General features: G+C 47.0%; 1 long non-coding RNA gene across 1 annotated transcript; it reads left to right on the top strand.

The window, feature by feature from the left end:
* The first annotated feature begins 2446 nt into the window (after window positions 1-2446).
* Window positions 2447-4053, top strand: LOC125517496. Its single transcript, XR_007287663.1, has 2 exons — window positions 2447-3110; window positions 3750-4053. It is a non-coding gene; the product is annotated as an uncharacterized LOC125517496 (long non-coding RNA).
* The last annotated feature ends 12590 nt before the right edge of the window (window positions 4054-16643 follow it).

The raw sequence follows: 16643 nt of genomic DNA, 5'->3' as shown, positions 1-16643 counted from the left end.
TAGTGTTTAATAGTAGTTTGGATTGTGTCTAATTATCCGAACCTTGCCTGTTATCGACCCCTCTGGGGCTAGTACTCTGTTTGAATCCGTCTATGGGAACTACTGCTACTTTTGTGTGCCCATGAATCATGTGAGAACCATCATAATTGTTGCCGAAACAGATGCGTCCTCACTAGTTTTTTCATGAATATGGCATGGTAAGACATAAGTTGTCACGGTTTATCATACGAGCAGTGTGTGTTTTGATGAAATAGAGCACTCGTTCGAGAACCGTGCGCCGACGTATACATAAGTACTTGTAAACACTGTTGGTGCTACCCCACTTGTAAGCAATTGTGCAAAAACGGCACATTGGCTCAGCTCGCTTCAACACTAGGCTATCGACCAGCTAACAATCAACAATCTGCTGTCTGACATATAAGCAACTATGTATCTTGTTATAGTGGTTCATGAAGCTAATTGAGGCCACAATGTAATAAATTCTAAATGTTCACACGCTAGTCCAGCGCTCATGTGGAACACTCACATTAAACTCGTCTTCATAAAAAACTTGAAAAGCATAAGTTAAGCAATTTTATACATCTCAATGATTCATAGAACATAACAAATATATACTAGTTCACAGCAAAAGACAAAGTTGTGAGAAGGTTTACAAATCAGGAAAAAACAAGCAAGGCTTCTCTGAGCAAAGGGCATCCCGGCAGGCTTAAATTTCCTGGAGTTCACTCTGGTTTTTTCTTGTTGCCACCATATAGGGTTTTTTCTCTCATTCCAGAATAACCAATTATAATTGTGGTCTCAGCTGCAATGCTGAACTGAACCATGCAGTGTACTGACCAGCTGAAATGCTTGTGCAGTCCACTAAATTTAAGCACCGCTATTTGCAGAAATAAGTAGACCACAATGCCTCTCGTCCGCGCACCTGTCCAAAAAACCACTATGCAGCCGTGCCAGCTAGTCCTCGGTCCATGGATGATCTGGTAGAAAGTGCATTCTGGAATAGGATGCAGTTGTTTTCGCTCGTCCCTGCACTGCAATCTGGAAGTAAAACGTACGAATCAGCTTCTTTTAGATTACGTTGGTCATTCTACCTTAGTTACTACCAATGTAGGGATACCTTGAAGACGGGAGGTTAGACAACGGCAACGAGGGATAGCCATCTCATTTTGCGCAGTTGTACTAAAACTAAGATGTGTGCTTTTGATTGCGCGGATAGAAACGATATGAAGACAGACATCCCGAAACGATATGGAGACAGACATCCCTGTTTGCGCAAATACGAAATACGGTTATTTAAACAGTGATAGATATTACTACTTTCCCCTGTTTCCTCTTAGAACCAAGTCCTAGATTCATGCTACAGCTTTCCCACTTTCTTCCCTGTTTGAACCAACGCTTTGAGTCGACTATATGAACTAGCTTTACTTCTAATAATAGTAGAAGTCTAGGTGGCTTTGGAACAACGGACGAAAGTAGAAAAGGATCCACACGAAGGGAGCTGGGGCAGTAGAGCAAGGAAGATTTCGAAGGAATATATACCTGAGGGTCGTCGGCATGTGGCAAAGACGGCGTCGGGAGGCCGCATCTTGGCCACAATACCGCAGGGAGGAAGAAGGGTCGGAGGCCCTCCCGAGCCGGCGCTCTCTCGGAGAGAACGGCACGGCCGCCAATCGGGACGCGCGGGCAGCTATTGGTCTCCTCCCTCGCCGCCGACGACAGCGTGAACGATGCACCTACACCCCTGCCCCGGCCAAGGTTGTCCGGCCGGATTTGTGACCAGCCGTGAGCTGAGAGAGAGTGTGGCCACCTATGTGTTGCTTAGATTTGGAGAGCATGAGAGAGTGAATGAGAGGAACCCTAGTAAAGCAAGCACTAAGGCTCCTGCTTTTATATATAGTGGAGTGATTTCGTTGTACCAACTTCAAAAAATGCGCTCCTACGTGTACCCGCGAGTGGGCGTGAGAGAACTAGTGCGTGCGTGCACCGCTTCTCTTCGTGAGAGTACAATATACTATGTCCAAAGAACGTTCATCGCAAGAGTAATAGTATAAGTGTGTGACATGTGAGCTAAAATAAAATGTGCCCGCCGTCTTTTGTTTTTTAGAAGTTTTGAGGGTAGGGTGTGAAGAGCACATATGTGCGTGACGTCTACCTGTAGATAGACGGTGGGTGCGACGTGCGAGTCTGTGAGAGGACTCGGGAGAGTCGTGATTCGTGAGGGTGCGTGTGTGTGAGAAAGAGGGAGACACGTATCAATGCAATGCATGTGTCCGTAAATCATTATTCGATAAACGTTTGCCACAAGTCATTTCCTGACGAACGTCGTAAGAACCGTTAAATCGACATCCGACAGTGTCAGTTTTGCCATGAAAGCTATGCTACCCGCCTTTCTGGGGCGTTCGCGTCGTGCGATCGATCTGCTTCGCACGTTCTGCCTCGCTGGCTCGTTTTTACGGTGCTGTCAAAAATCTCGCCTTTAGTCTCTGTAGACGTTGCTTTTCGTACTACACAGGATGACGGGTGGGGTTCTTTTCTCACGGGCCCAGCTTTGCAGAGTCTATGCGTCGCGTGGCTCTGGTGAAAAAGGGGCTGACTACAGGGATCGTGGGCGACGTGGGGTTGGTCGATTCCTGGGGCGTGCGGTGAAAAATCTAGCCAATCGTCTCCTTCCTCGAGCCCCGCGTCCCCCTCCAGTTCACATCTCTCCTCCTTCCATGAGCTCCGATTCCTGGGACGGCAGCAGCGGCAGCAAGCGGCGACGGGAGCAGGGGCCGGGTCAGCAGGGGCAGCCAGCGGCGACGGGAGCAGGGGCCGGGTCAAGGCAGGTGTTGGCGGCCTAGATGCAGACAACGGTGGCTGTTGACGGGGGCCTGGTGTGCGTGGCGGCGGATGGAAGGGCGACAGCGGCCTGCGGGGCGTCGACCGGAACGGCAGCGACCTCCATGGAAGAGAAGGGCCCGGCAGGCTCGTGCAGGCGGGAGAAGCTGGGGGCGCTCGTCGATTGGGCAGATGGAGGCCATCGAAGTTTCTTCAATCGATCTGGACAGGGCCATGGCAACGTACGCGAGAGGTGGAGGCGAGCAACCCTCTGGAGGCACGCACGTCGAGAGGTAGCAGCCGTGCCCCTCCTCCTTCCCTTCTCTTCTCCCCTTCTCCTCTCCAATTTAGGCTGTCGTCCTTGGCATCTTCCTCTTCCAGTTTTTTACTCTTTGATTTTCTGATAATCTAATTTGATTCCTGAATTTCTGGTTACTTGTGAAGAGTAGAAGAAGAACAACGTAAATTCTCTCTCTCTCTCTCTCTCTCTCTCTCTCTCTTCAAAATGGTGTGCAGAGGTTTCTTAGTTCTTGTATTGCACCCCATTTTTTTAGAAATTGAAACTACTCCAGTGTCCAATGTTAGCTAAGAGCTAAGATGAGTACAAGATTTTTCTGTAGAGATTGTTGCAAGGAGACGTCTCTGTCCAGTGTTAGCTAAATTTTATTGGTCTCGGGCTCTCGGCATTGGCCTATCTATGCATTGGTCTCACATCTTATTTTCAAAACATTTGAGTACTCTTCAAATATGCATACACTGCATATTTTCAGTGATAGTCTGAAAATATGCGTACACTGTACAACAGCATATTGAAAACATTCAGGTTTTAGTATAACTGAACTTTTTGTTACATACACTCTGCGCTTCTTCTATAGCTGAATTTTGTGTTACATACACTCTGCAATTCTGCTTTAACTGAATTTATTTTTCAGGTTTTGTACATCAGCCTACCGAAAACATTCAGTTATTGACAAATCATGACATTACAATCTGACAAATCATGCATGCAAAATCTGACCAAGTGTAAAAGCTTATCAAAGCTCTCATTCCTTGTTATGTTATAAACTGAATGCCAAGATAGATTTCTCAGTGTACAAATTGTTTGCACTTTTTAAGCACTGAAATCTGTATATTTTAGATAAAGTAGCATTTGCCAGTAGAAGTCATGGTTGGATCAACATATTTTCCACTGAAATCCTTTTTTAATGCAAGTTTACGGCTATTCGGAGTTCTTAATTGCAGACTCAACTATCTTGACCTACCGATGATCTAATTTGTGGCATTATTACCTTTAGAAAATATTTGCATTTAATTTCCTTCATATATAGAGGTATAAGTTCTTACCAAATGTACTCAAATATACAGTTACTGATAAAATGCAAATATTTTCAACACAAACATGGTTTTAAACAGGTCTTTGCGCCATTTGGCGCAACTAGTCATCTAGTGTCATTTAACAGAACAGCCACTCCTCCAACACACGAATCTTCCACGTGAGTGTTAGCAACTGCCGTATACTCTCTCCGTTTCAAAATGCAGTGCATACAACTTTATTGAAAATTCGAACCTCGCAAACTTTTACCGAGTTTTCGTGTACCAAATTGCACATGTAGAATACCATGTATATATCATTTCATTCATCTTCGAGAGGTAACTATAAAGATGGGTGAGGAGTCTACAAAGAAAGACCATCGTATCACCCGCAACAATTTCAAGCATCCTTTAGTGTCGAGAAATGTCATAGGAACTCTATATGATATGATTTTTTCCCTTTAGAGCCAATTGGTTCATAGGAATAGATTCATATACTCCACATTTCAAAGGAAATAAACATGATATCATTTCTATAGCTTTAGAGCCACTTGGTTCATATGAATGGATTCCTATACTCCCTTAATTTCAAAGGAAAATAAACATTAGCGTATATTCAATAGAAAAGTTCCTATGATATGAACCAAATTACATCTCTTTTCTAATCCCTCCTCATAGGAATTGGGATACATGTCATCTCTAGATTCAATAGAAAAGTTCTTATGATGTGAACCAAATGACATCTCTTTTCCAATCCCTACTCATAGGAATTGAGATGCTCCATGTCATCTCTTTCCCTACAACTTCCATGTATACATCTTCTATTCCTAAGTAGATAGTACAACCCACTAGTAGCTTTTTTTTTCCAAAACATGCAACTATGGCACAAGAACTATATAGCGTGCCAATAACTTTGAAAGATGGTCGCTGGATGAAGCTAATCCGACAGTGCAGAGATAGGCAAATCCAAGCACTACTGGCCGTTGGATATCATCAACATTCCACCAGATCTGCCACATGTACAATTTAGAAGACTCCATGGTTGAACTTAAGCATAATGCACAAACCTCAAAACACAAGCACTTCTCCTTGTTCTAGAATCTTCTGTATCATAATTGATTATTTTTTTCTAAATGAATTGCCATTATTTGTTTTTTACTTTATGATTTACAATGCACAACCCCATGAATCTTAACATTTTTATAAAACTAATTGATTTTGAATGAGATAAACTATAAGAACTAAACGAACATATACATCATGCATATATGACTCAAAGCTTTACATGCTATAGTGTGTATTTATTCATAATTTGGTTTCGAAATCTCATGCGTTCAATACATGTGTACCTTACTAGTTTTTAGTAGAGTAGCAAATTTCACGCGGCCCCGGGTATATCAAAATGCAGGGCCCATGCATCATTGCCTTCCGGTCGAACCTACATCCACAATTTTTTGTACGTACTATATCTCCACTGGTCCCCGAACCCAAAATGCTGCCTCGTTCCCGTAAAACCAAGCGGCCCACACATATTTAAGGCATCGACTCGAACCCGTTTACTACGACGTGGCCCCGCATGCCGTAGTACTCCTACAAACCCTACCGCCGCACTCATCATCGGTTTTTTGTACGTACTATATCTCCACTGGTCCCCGAACCCAAAATGCTGCTTCGTCCGTCCAGCTTAATGCGGGAAAGGTGGGGCTTTGTGATTTGACCCCTCATCGCTCATTTTCTACTACTGCGGCGCTACGACTGGGATGCCTCCAATTCCAATCGCTGCTCCGAACTGTAAGTTGGTGCATCGCACGTGGAACAAGACGGTGGATGAGCCACATGTCAGCCAAAGGGGTCCTGTTAAGTGTGTCGCCATTTCGTGTGCAGACTGACCCTGCTTGAGTTGCTACGCCAACACGACAGGAGCAACCTACCACTTGGTTTTGCTCCTTGGTGAATCCCGACTATATTGATCTAAAAAGATACGTGTTGAACTACCCTCTCCATCTTGGTTTTTTTATTTTTAGGCGTCTCGGTTTATAGGGCATGCACGTAATTCTAGGTCATCCATTTGACTAACTAAATATGAGTTACTATGTCACAAAAAGTATATCATTGGATTCTTAAGCGGATGTAGTTGTATTTAAAAGTCGAGGGAGGGCTTTTCCTGCACGGTAGGTGGGGAAGTTTCGCCTAGTCAGTTCGACAGAGACGCGAGAAGACGAGGGAGTAGGCTGCTGCAAACGTAGGGCTGTGTGATTTGACAGCGAGTTACTACTGGACAGGTGGGGCCCCGTGATTTGACTTGCCATTATCATTTTAACTGTGGCGCTACGACCGGCGTGAGTCTCCCGATTCCTGACCACCTCCATACAGGTGCCTCTCCCAATGCTCCACCATCTAGTAGAGGCTGGCTCTTGCATGAGAGCCCACTTCTTCACTTTTTCCTTGCCTCTCTTTCCTCCACATATGCAAAAATGCCATGTAAAGCGCACTATTGTACTTACTTTTACTTGCTCCTACAGGTGCTTAAGCTTGCCACATAGGCATAAAGTCTGATGTGGCAAGTTAATTAAGAAGAGAGAGACTAGTTTGGTGACCCAAGGAAGAAACGGTGCTAAGTGCATGTACCTAGGTGAAAAGACAATTTTGAGTCTATAGCTAATTAAATGAAGCAAACTTAGCAACACCATTTCATTGGAAGAGGTCACTCCTTGGCAAATGCAATAAATACTAGTACTCCCCGTGTCCCATAATATAAGAACGTTTTTGGCACTACACTAGTGTCAAAAACATTCTTATATTATGGGACAGAGAGAGTACGAAGAAAGAGATAGAGAGGAGTAAAAAATACACTTATAGCCAACCTTATAGCCAACCTTGTAGTATGAGTGAGTAAGTGATGACTATGTATGACATGCCAACATCAGATAGCCTAATGCACCGTGTTAAATCTCCAAGGGCGCGAGCGACGCGATGGTCGTGGTAGGCGTGACCATGATACGGGCTGCTGGCAGCCCTTGGATCTGAGATCAAACGGTTGCATGCTAAGTTGCTGAAAATTTGCAGAATAACCCTCCAGGATAGGATATTCACCCATAGGTCTAGAATCATGCCATGCAACCGTTCGATCTCAAATCCAAGGGCTCTCAGAAGTCCGTATCATGGGAGAATGGAAAGCCACTACCCTGCCGTTCGCACGCTGGCAGTTCGCTCCTACTCGTCCCCGCACGTCCTTCAATACTACGGCAGTTCGCTCCTAGTCGTCCCGTCCATTCACATTACGGCAGTTCCACTAATCTTAACCCTCCTCCCAAATCCATGGCGTCCCAAATCTCCATGATCGGCGGTGAGTACAAGGTTAGAACCATCACCGACGATGAGTTCGACATCATCTACACCCGTTCTTCCGTGACGGTGAAAGGATGCCTTTCTCGCTTCAGATGCATGTTCGAAAACTCAGATGATGAATGGGTCGTTGGGCTAGATGTTGAGTACACCATAGTCCTAGGACGAGAGAAGGATCTAAAGGATGAAGAGAGGAAGAAGCCCGCCGTGATCCAGGTTTGCGTACATAACGTTTGCTTGGTCTACCACATATGCCATGCCGACATTGAGTGCTAGGATTTTAAGAACTTCCTCAAGGACAAAACAGTGAAATTTGTTACTGTAGACTTTAAGAATGACAAAGAACTCCTGGGTCGGATAGGCCTCGTTGTAGGCAACCCCTTCGACCTCCAGAAGAATCGGCTGGTGCCCTCTCGTCAGCCTTCAATGCTGACCCTGGCAGGAGCCATGGTTCATCATTCGTACCGTAAACTGGAGAAACCTCATTACACGTTTCATCGTCATGCATGGCAGCAAAATGTACTAGATATAGACCACATCCACTATGCTGCAATGGATGGCTACCTTTGTTTTAATATCTACAAGGGTTGGATGAAGAGCAACAACCAAGTGTGCGGTTCAAGCAAAGAAGTATCGGCCAAGAGGAAGAGGGACAAGGACGAAGTCGAGGACGTGGACGAGGACTCCGAGTAAGGTGGCAGTGTCGTTGCTCATGGTGGTTGTAAACTTCTAATGCAGTGTCTACCGGATTAGTTGCATATTTGAATTTCAGGTGTGCTTAGTTTAATTTGAGGGGTGTGTTGTGCTGAGCCCCCAGCAGAACTATGTTATGTTTCTTCGCGTTACTTTAACTCTTGAGTATGTACATACTACTAGTATTTCTTTAATAGAATTTAGCACCCCAATTAAGCACGTACTAGCTTTTTTAATAGTACTATATGCATAATTTGGCGACGAGCGCTCTCTATATGTACCACCTTTTTTTAATTTCAATTTTTGCTCCATGGCGCAATCCATCGATAGTACTACTATACAAAAGTATACATTTTCTAAAAGGCTAGAGTACTGTTCATCACATATATAGCCAGTTAAATTCTCAACCTAGAACGACGTGCATGCCATGTAGTAAACCGATACGGAGGAAGTATAGTAAAAATGAGGTGATTTTATTGAGCGATCGGCGGGGGAGCATGGCCTGTCATGCGGTCCCACGTGTCATGATGTACAAGGGGATGCGCGTGTCCCTCTTGAGGCAGAAGCAATACTACGTGGTTTGAGATGATGGCGAACCGAATTGTGAAATAATGGTTGCTTCGTCCGTTTGGGAAGGTGCAGCATTGTGATTTGATGTCTCATTGCTCATTACTACTACTGGGGCGGTATGTGTGGGGTGCGTCCCCCCTACTGTTCTGTACTATTATTTGGTGCTTGACACGTCGACCCAGTTGCTATATGTCCCACATGGCGGCGACAGGAAGTACAGAATTCATGAAAGGGAGCGTCGACGGAGGAGTATACTACATAATTCATGAAAGGGAGCGACTTAGTTTTGGAAAAATTTGTTTTTACGGAGTACGTACCCACTAGGGTTTATAGGGCTCATCTAAAAAACATTCGTTTTTCCGTTTGATAAGTCTCAACTCTACTATACTAGTAGTAGTACCATTACATGTTGGATTTTGAGGTGCGTTAGATCACCCGACGCAAGCAGTGTCAAGAGGAAACTAACCAATGCATGTATAAGTTCATGGAAATTTAGTGGTCATTCATGCATTTGTTCTAATTAATGCCTCGGTAAACATAACTTCTTGAGAAAAACGAGCGTACTAATTATTTGTGCAAACTACGAAATTAATTCGACCACTCACCGTCTACCTTGGTTGGAGAGATTTTGAAATTGAGCCATAAACTAGAAAGGAGGGAGTAGTAACTTTTGTCTCGATTACTATTTGTGGCCTTGTATAGATGCAAAATGTATTTTTTTATAGTGGCCTTGTATAAGTAAATGGAGGGAGTACTAACCAAAGTCCGTAGTAGGGACGAGGAGTAAACGGAGGGAGTAGTAAAATTTTCTCCTCGTACTGCGAGCCACCGCGCGCGTGGGCGAGGGAGCGGGAGTAAAGGCGTACAGTAGTAGTAGTACTCGTAAGCAAGCTTCACCTCATCCTGCGAGACACCGCGCCCGTGGGCGGGGGAAACGGCATACTAAGCAAGCTTCTCCTCGTTCTGCGAGTTGACGGGACACATCAAAAGTACTCCAGTGTATAGAGCCTTGCCTCTAAGGTAGGCCCCACATGGTTTGCCTCTTTTTTTAATTTAACATAACGCGTCAAGTCACAATTTGTTTGTTCACCCGTGGTAGACGATCCTCCGTCCACCAAGTGGACAACCAGTACACGTGCCAAATTACCACATGGGCTGCCTTTTTCATACAAAAATGAGCTCCATCGTGTACCCGCGCGGGTGTGGTTGGGAAAGAGACGGGAGTATGTGCGCCGTGCGTGCACCTCTTCTCTTCGTGCACGTCCCCCACCTACGTGGGTGTGTGTGAGAGAGATACAAACCCAGACATAATGCGCCGTCCATCCCCATGCCTCCGCCCAGTCCGACCACCAGTCACTAGCACGCCCCACTCCTCCTCATGTTATCTCTCATCTTTCTCCCTCCATTTTTATATACAAGGGGCCACTATCAAAATTAAATTTGCAGATATACAAGGCCACTAACACTAATCGATGCAATATTAATGGTGTTTGCCTCGTGGTACTAGCAAAGGAGGACATTAATTATCCCTTGCATGCATGCGGGAGTTTGTAAAAAAATGCATCTTGATGTTCCGTGCAATGCACGGGCATCTTGCTAGTCCATGAAAACAACACATGGCAAAATTCCACGAAACGAGGGATTTGAATCTGTTGGGAGGGGCTATTTGGATCTTGCCCGGGGTAGCCAAAATATTGGTGACCCTTTTGTCCACCGGTGCCTTTGCCACCGATGAATGAGGAATGGCTCGGATGCTCATGCTGTCATGCATCCTCCAGCGCGCACGTTGGAGACGAGCTCGCACGAGCTGTGTTTTTTTGTCCCACAACGGCGCCCGAGCCGCCCGCAGACCGACCGGCGACCCGCAAATTACGCCATCCAACCGTAGCCGCACACATTATGACAGCAACTCAACCAACCGGACGAAATTCACGCAAACACGTAGACAGACTGATATTTCATATAAACAACGATGGAAATCATATAAAATACCAGATTTTCATACAAACATGACAGATTTCATTAATTCAAATGAACTACGCGATGCTAGTTCTGGACAACACAGGTATATAATACCTGGCCTAAATGGTCGCCCGCCGATCGATTTGTGTTCCTCATGTCTGGCAGCACGATCACCAGACTGCCGGGAGCCCCGGAGGTATATGCTTCAACGGAAAGGACGGCTCGCTTCCCCATCGCCCAACTGATATCATTGGCTGGTGCCGAAGATGATGGTGGCCGGCACCGATTCGAGTTCATCACCGGCCACTACTTCGCCATGGCCAGCACCGGCTCGAGTTCATCCTAACATTCCCCTCTTCCGTGGAGCCCATGCGGGCTCGACGAAGGTCCTCGCAACAAAAGGATCCGGCAAGACACCTACTGTGTACGCCGGCGTCGCCTCCGCAGTGGCCTTCATGGGACCCAAGCGGCAGCGGCCTCCCATGTTCTACTTCTCCTCGATGATGGTGGCGGACGCGGAGGCGCTGGCCACCGACTCGTTGCTCTCCGCGCAGCCGGCTTCTGTCGCTGCTTGCATGGCGCGGCCGCCGGCATGGGAGTGTCGGCCATAGAAACTGGAGACGCGGTACGAGGCGGTGGCGTGGACGGTAGCAACGATGCCCGTGCGCCGCTCCTCATCGAGCTGGCCCGGAGCGGCGAGTTGCTGAACCGCGCGCCAGCTTGGGGCAGCAACTGGCTCCATCGGGCGAGGGGAGGGAGGTGGATCAGCGAGTAGCATAGCTCGTATCCGGCGGGCTACCCAGCCGGCTTGGATGCGGAATAACTACTCTTCGTAAGCCATTGTAAGAGTGGACAAAGTGGTGGAGGAGATAGGGGAGCGGCGGAGGTGTGCGATTCTTGGCCGCCGTTTGGCCTCGTTTAAATATGAGATTAAATAGATGGCGGACGGGAGGAGCTCAGCCTGCGTTGCGTTTAACGCCGGCCCGGTCATGAACAGACGTGTGTCCAGAGTGGGTTTCTCGGCTTCCACACGGGCGGGTTTCATGGAGGCGTTTGAATGTGGCACGGAGGCGTGTTCAGTCGGGTGGGCCGCGAGTGGCGCCCTCGACTCTGACCTAGGACACCGCACCATTCTTCCACTGACGTGTGGGCTCTTTGGGTGCATGGCCTGCATGTTAGTGACCTAACGCAGGCAGCGCACAGTAGAGGAACCTTTGGCGGGCCAGGGCGGTCAGAAGCAGGCATTTCATAAACCGATGATTGTTCATTGAGTGTGACGTCATCTTTTTCATGTAGATAAGCATACTATGTTGATAGCCCATTCGATACGTTCTGATTCATAAAGACCGCTGCAAACATCAATGTTCTGCTTATCATAGATAAGATTGATTAATACCCGTAACAATCCATGTCCTTAACAAAGGGTGCATGCACGTATAGGTTGAGCGTGTGTCTTGTGTCGTGTGTTGTGTGCATGCAGGCGTGCGAGTGTTGCGTGCGTGCAAGGGTACGTTTCAGTGTTGCATGCATGGGCGCGTACGTGCGTGTGTTCGTGAGTGCATGTGTACGTGTCAGTGTTGCACGCCAGCATGCGTGCGTGTGTACGTGTTAGTGTTGCACGCCTACATGCGTGCGTGTCTTGCGTGCGTGCATGTGTACATGCAGGGTGAGGCTACACGTCAGTCGACTGACTTTTTCATCTCTGGTCATTAGATTTTCCAGCCGTTGGATACGAAATCAAGGGCCTCCAGTTTATCATCAAACTCCACCCGCCCTGAGCCGCCAGCCACCACCGGCCGAACCGCCAGCCCCCGCCGCCCGCGGCCGGCCCGCCCTCCCCGAAACCACTCCCCACCGCCGGTCCGCCGCTGCACCGGCCATCCCTCTAGCACCCCCCCCCCGCCGAGCTTTTTCTCCGGGGATCCCCACCCCACCGCCCAATGAACACCCCCAACCACCGGTGACTGCCAACCAGAGGTCTCACGACTTAGAATACCCACCGACCACTAATTTATTACCATTTATGTCCTTCATATACGCGCTGACGGGTGGGCCCTATGGTAATGTGCGCTGCTGAATGTGAACCGTTTGACTGGGCAATTGATTGTGTTATCAACAAATTACGGAGCTGTATGGTGAGCCAGTGACCGTATGATCACCCTAAAATGTACTCCTATTTTATTAACATAGTACAGACTCAAACTACCATTTCTTTCTTTCATATACGGGCTGACAGGTGGGCCCCACGGTTACGCGCCCCGATGGTGCAACACTAGTTGCGCCGCGTGGAACGTTTGACTGGTTAATTGATTGTGTCATCAACAAAATACGGAGTTGTACGGGTGAGCCAGTGACCGTATAATCATGATATGTATTTGTTTAACACGGTACAGACGCAAGGGCTCATATATATGCGCAAGCACTCACCGCTATAAGCGCACACACGCGAACCCTACCCCTATGAGCACCTTCGAGAGAGTGGGCCAGCATATATGATCTTGAGATTTTACGAAGTCACCATAGGTGCCTCGTAGTCGAGTGGAACGTCTCCTCCCACTGAACGTACATCGCCGGAAAATACTGAAATTAACACAAGATAAATACGAGCACCGAGACTTTAACCTTGGTGGGCTCGAGAAACCACTGTCCTCTACCCATCCAACCACATGTTGGTTAGCACGACAAAATGTATGTGGTGACCGTGATGAGCTTATTCTGAAGTCCAGTGACCATATCGTGCTTTCGCTTCAAATACAATGACCATAAGTGTCGTCAACAAAATACGGAGCACGCATCAAATGCAAAGTCCGTCAGTGTCATCAACAAAATATGGAGACGTATCGTGAGCTAGATACCGTTGTACTATTGTATATGCTTATTTTCTTAGTGGCCAATTGCGTGTGTGGTGTGGTGGGCACATCATTTCTAGTTGTGGTGGGTCAACATGAAGACTCATGGATCGGTTCCATCCTGCGCCACATATAGGTTGGACCGAGACGTGTTATACGAAGACCCATGTGGAGGACTCGGCGTACAACATGAAGCTACCAGAGTCACGGAGGACTCTATTCCCACTGGTGATAAGCCGACTATATATGATTTGTAACCCTAGGCCCTTAGTATGTTATACAATCTTGGGGGCTAGTTCGTCGATAGTATACACACATGGACAATGCCTGGTATTCACGTGTACTTTGTACACACCCCTATCACTAATATACAGTACCAGGAGTAGGCTCTTTCGTCAACTGCAAGGGTCCGATCCGAACTAGGGTAAAACTTTGCCTCGTATTACCATCCAGCCTAACAGCCAGTGATATCCTACGAAATAATATGATGAAATCATATCTGCCAACTAGTAAGAGAGAGGTGTGTCGGGGGGCAATGTGTGCGAGAGAGGCCTAAAGATAATGTGCGTGCGGGAGACACGTAGGCACATATATGTGCGTATAGAGGGCTAGTAGAGACCGTGCATGTGTATATATGCATGTGAGAGAAATAGTGTTTTCCAACTGAGATTAGTGAAAAGAGTGGTACATAGTAGTCAGAAAGAGAGAGAGAGAGAAACAGAGAGAGCATGTGCATGAGACACTCCGACACCCTGAGAGAGATTGTGAGCATGTGTGAAAGAGAAATGCCGGTGCATATAAAGTGTCTGCACTTATGCGTTAGATAGAGAGATATATAACGCGTTTGTGAGAACGGGGCGAGGCATAGTGCATCTATGTGTAAAAGGCGGTTCTACGCATTAAATTAAAATATAAATGGCATTATTATTTTTGGATGAGATCATGAATTTTGCATATTGCGTATGGACGAAAATCGGTCTATCAGACACCCATACTCTATTGAATTCTAGCATGTGCATGTGTTTATTTCATATTATCGATCCATAGAGTGAGAGCGGTTTGAAATACAGACAATTGATGCTTTTTCAATTCATATATAAACATTAATTAGTGCACTCCATGTTGTTAGTGTGAAGCACTTTATACATTTGTCACTTGCATGGATACATTCCAAATTGCTAGCTACAAAATGGAATACATGTCGAATTCAACATAAAGGGGGTTTCGAAGATTCGAATTCATAGGAAGTGCATTCATCTATTTGAACCCAAGATAATAGCATTTGTAAATCAGATGTAAAAGGGGGCATCAATCTTTGTTGTGAGTTTGAACATGCTATATATATGCATACACATATCTAACTTTTTTTGCAACCAAGGAGATTATATCTGGAACCATGCATGAACTGAGGTAAGTTGCATATTTTTTAATATATACTCATGTACAATGTATATTCAAATGTACCCCCTCCATTCCAAAATAATCGTAGCTTTAGGATTTTCAAGAGTAAAGATTTGTGAAGTTTGACAAATCCTGAAAGTTCAATTCAAGAGAATCGAAAACATTAATGCTTCTGCTCCCAAATATTGAACGAAGCGCCAAATAGGCCTCTGGTCACCCGAAACCGTGCGAGACTAATGTTTTGGTGGTAGGAAATTACTGTCCTGACTCTAGCTCGTGTAGCCTATCGTCCCGATGTCCAAAGGTCTAAACCGGGGTAGGTTTGTAACTTCACCAAGACGCCAGTCTCAACCGCCTTCGAGAAGCATTCATACGCTGTGGGCGCCTACCCATGCGCTCGGCCGAAATCTATCCCGTCCACATTTGGGACAGCTGACATGACTGTCCTACCCCCAACCCGCAATATGTCTGAAATTTTAGATGGGGGCAAAGTTTGTAACTTTCCCCAAATTTCAAACAAGCGCGTCTCAAACCGAAACATTGTTCCCCCTTAGTTCCCCGCCTCCCTCCGTTTCCCCATTCATACTCCATGGGCGCGAAAACGCCCTATCCAACAGCCGCGAAACCCCAGCCTCCTCCGTCCTCCACCCCATAGCGGCCAATCCACCGCCGCCCTCCTCCATCACGCCGGAGCCGGTACCCCGACGTCGTCGTCCAACGCAACCGCAACTGCAACACCCTCAAGGACTTAGCAGCTGAAGCCGAGGCAGAGCTGCCTCCACGACGCCGACGCCGACGTGCGCCATACTAGAACCACTCCGACCACGTCGTCCTGCGCCTCACTGCTACGGCTCCACTGTCGCAACCGTCCACCGCACCGGAGCTGTTCCCGCTACGCCTTCGTTCGCCGCCTCGGATGTGCTTCCCCGCCGCCGACAGACGGCCACCGCACCACACTCAACAACTTGGCCATGGGTTCGTCCAAGGCTGCACCCTCCTCCACAACTTTTGGTTTCCGGCGAACAACAAGAAGATCGTCCAAACAACAGAAGGAGGACACATCACTTCCAGCAGAAAGAGGTACTCCTCTTCCCTTATTCGTGCAAATCTTACGTCTCCGCTCACACCGTATTCATCCCACGAAAGAAACTAGTTGAGCGCTTCTTACTGCATCTTCTTCGTGATACTAAATGCACAAGGTTTCCTCCCTTTTACTATTTCACCTTTGCTAGAGGTTAGTAGCCCGCCTGGATTTCAATTTAGGGTCAGTCAAACCACAATTAAAAGAAGCAGCACCCGCTTAGGCGCGCGGAGCACCTAGTCCACCTGTTCCTTGGGGAAGCGGCGCATCGGTGTCTATCATAGGGGTGTGGGGCGCAGGAGCTGCTTGCGCCCGATCTGGAGGTCGGCGGGGCTTGAATGGATGGTCGGGGGGAGGTGCCAAGCACGGAGGTGCGGTGAGGTCGAGGGGAGGGCGCAGGCAGGGGAGGAATACTGGGCCGGTGGTCGCTGGCGTTTCGAGGAAGATCGTCAACACTGACTGGCTGGAGGTAGATGAAGGCGATCTGCCCGTTCTTTGTACATCAAACGGTGCAGAAAAAATGGACTGACCTATTTGCTTTCAGTCAACTGTTATTTTTATAGAATCCTATAGTAATTTAGTGTGCCATGCATGTTGTAGAGCTATCATATGTC

Source organism: Triticum urartu, chromosome 1 (genome assembly GCF_003073215.2).
Source record: "Triticum urartu cultivar G1812 chromosome 1, Tu2.1, whole genome shotgun sequence".
NCBI classification, from domain to species: domain Eukaryota; kingdom Viridiplantae; phylum Streptophyta; class Magnoliopsida; order Poales; family Poaceae; genus Triticum; species Triticum urartu.
The sequence above is the reverse complement of the archived record's forward strand: the minus strand, read 5'-3'. Positions and strand labels throughout refer to the sequence as shown.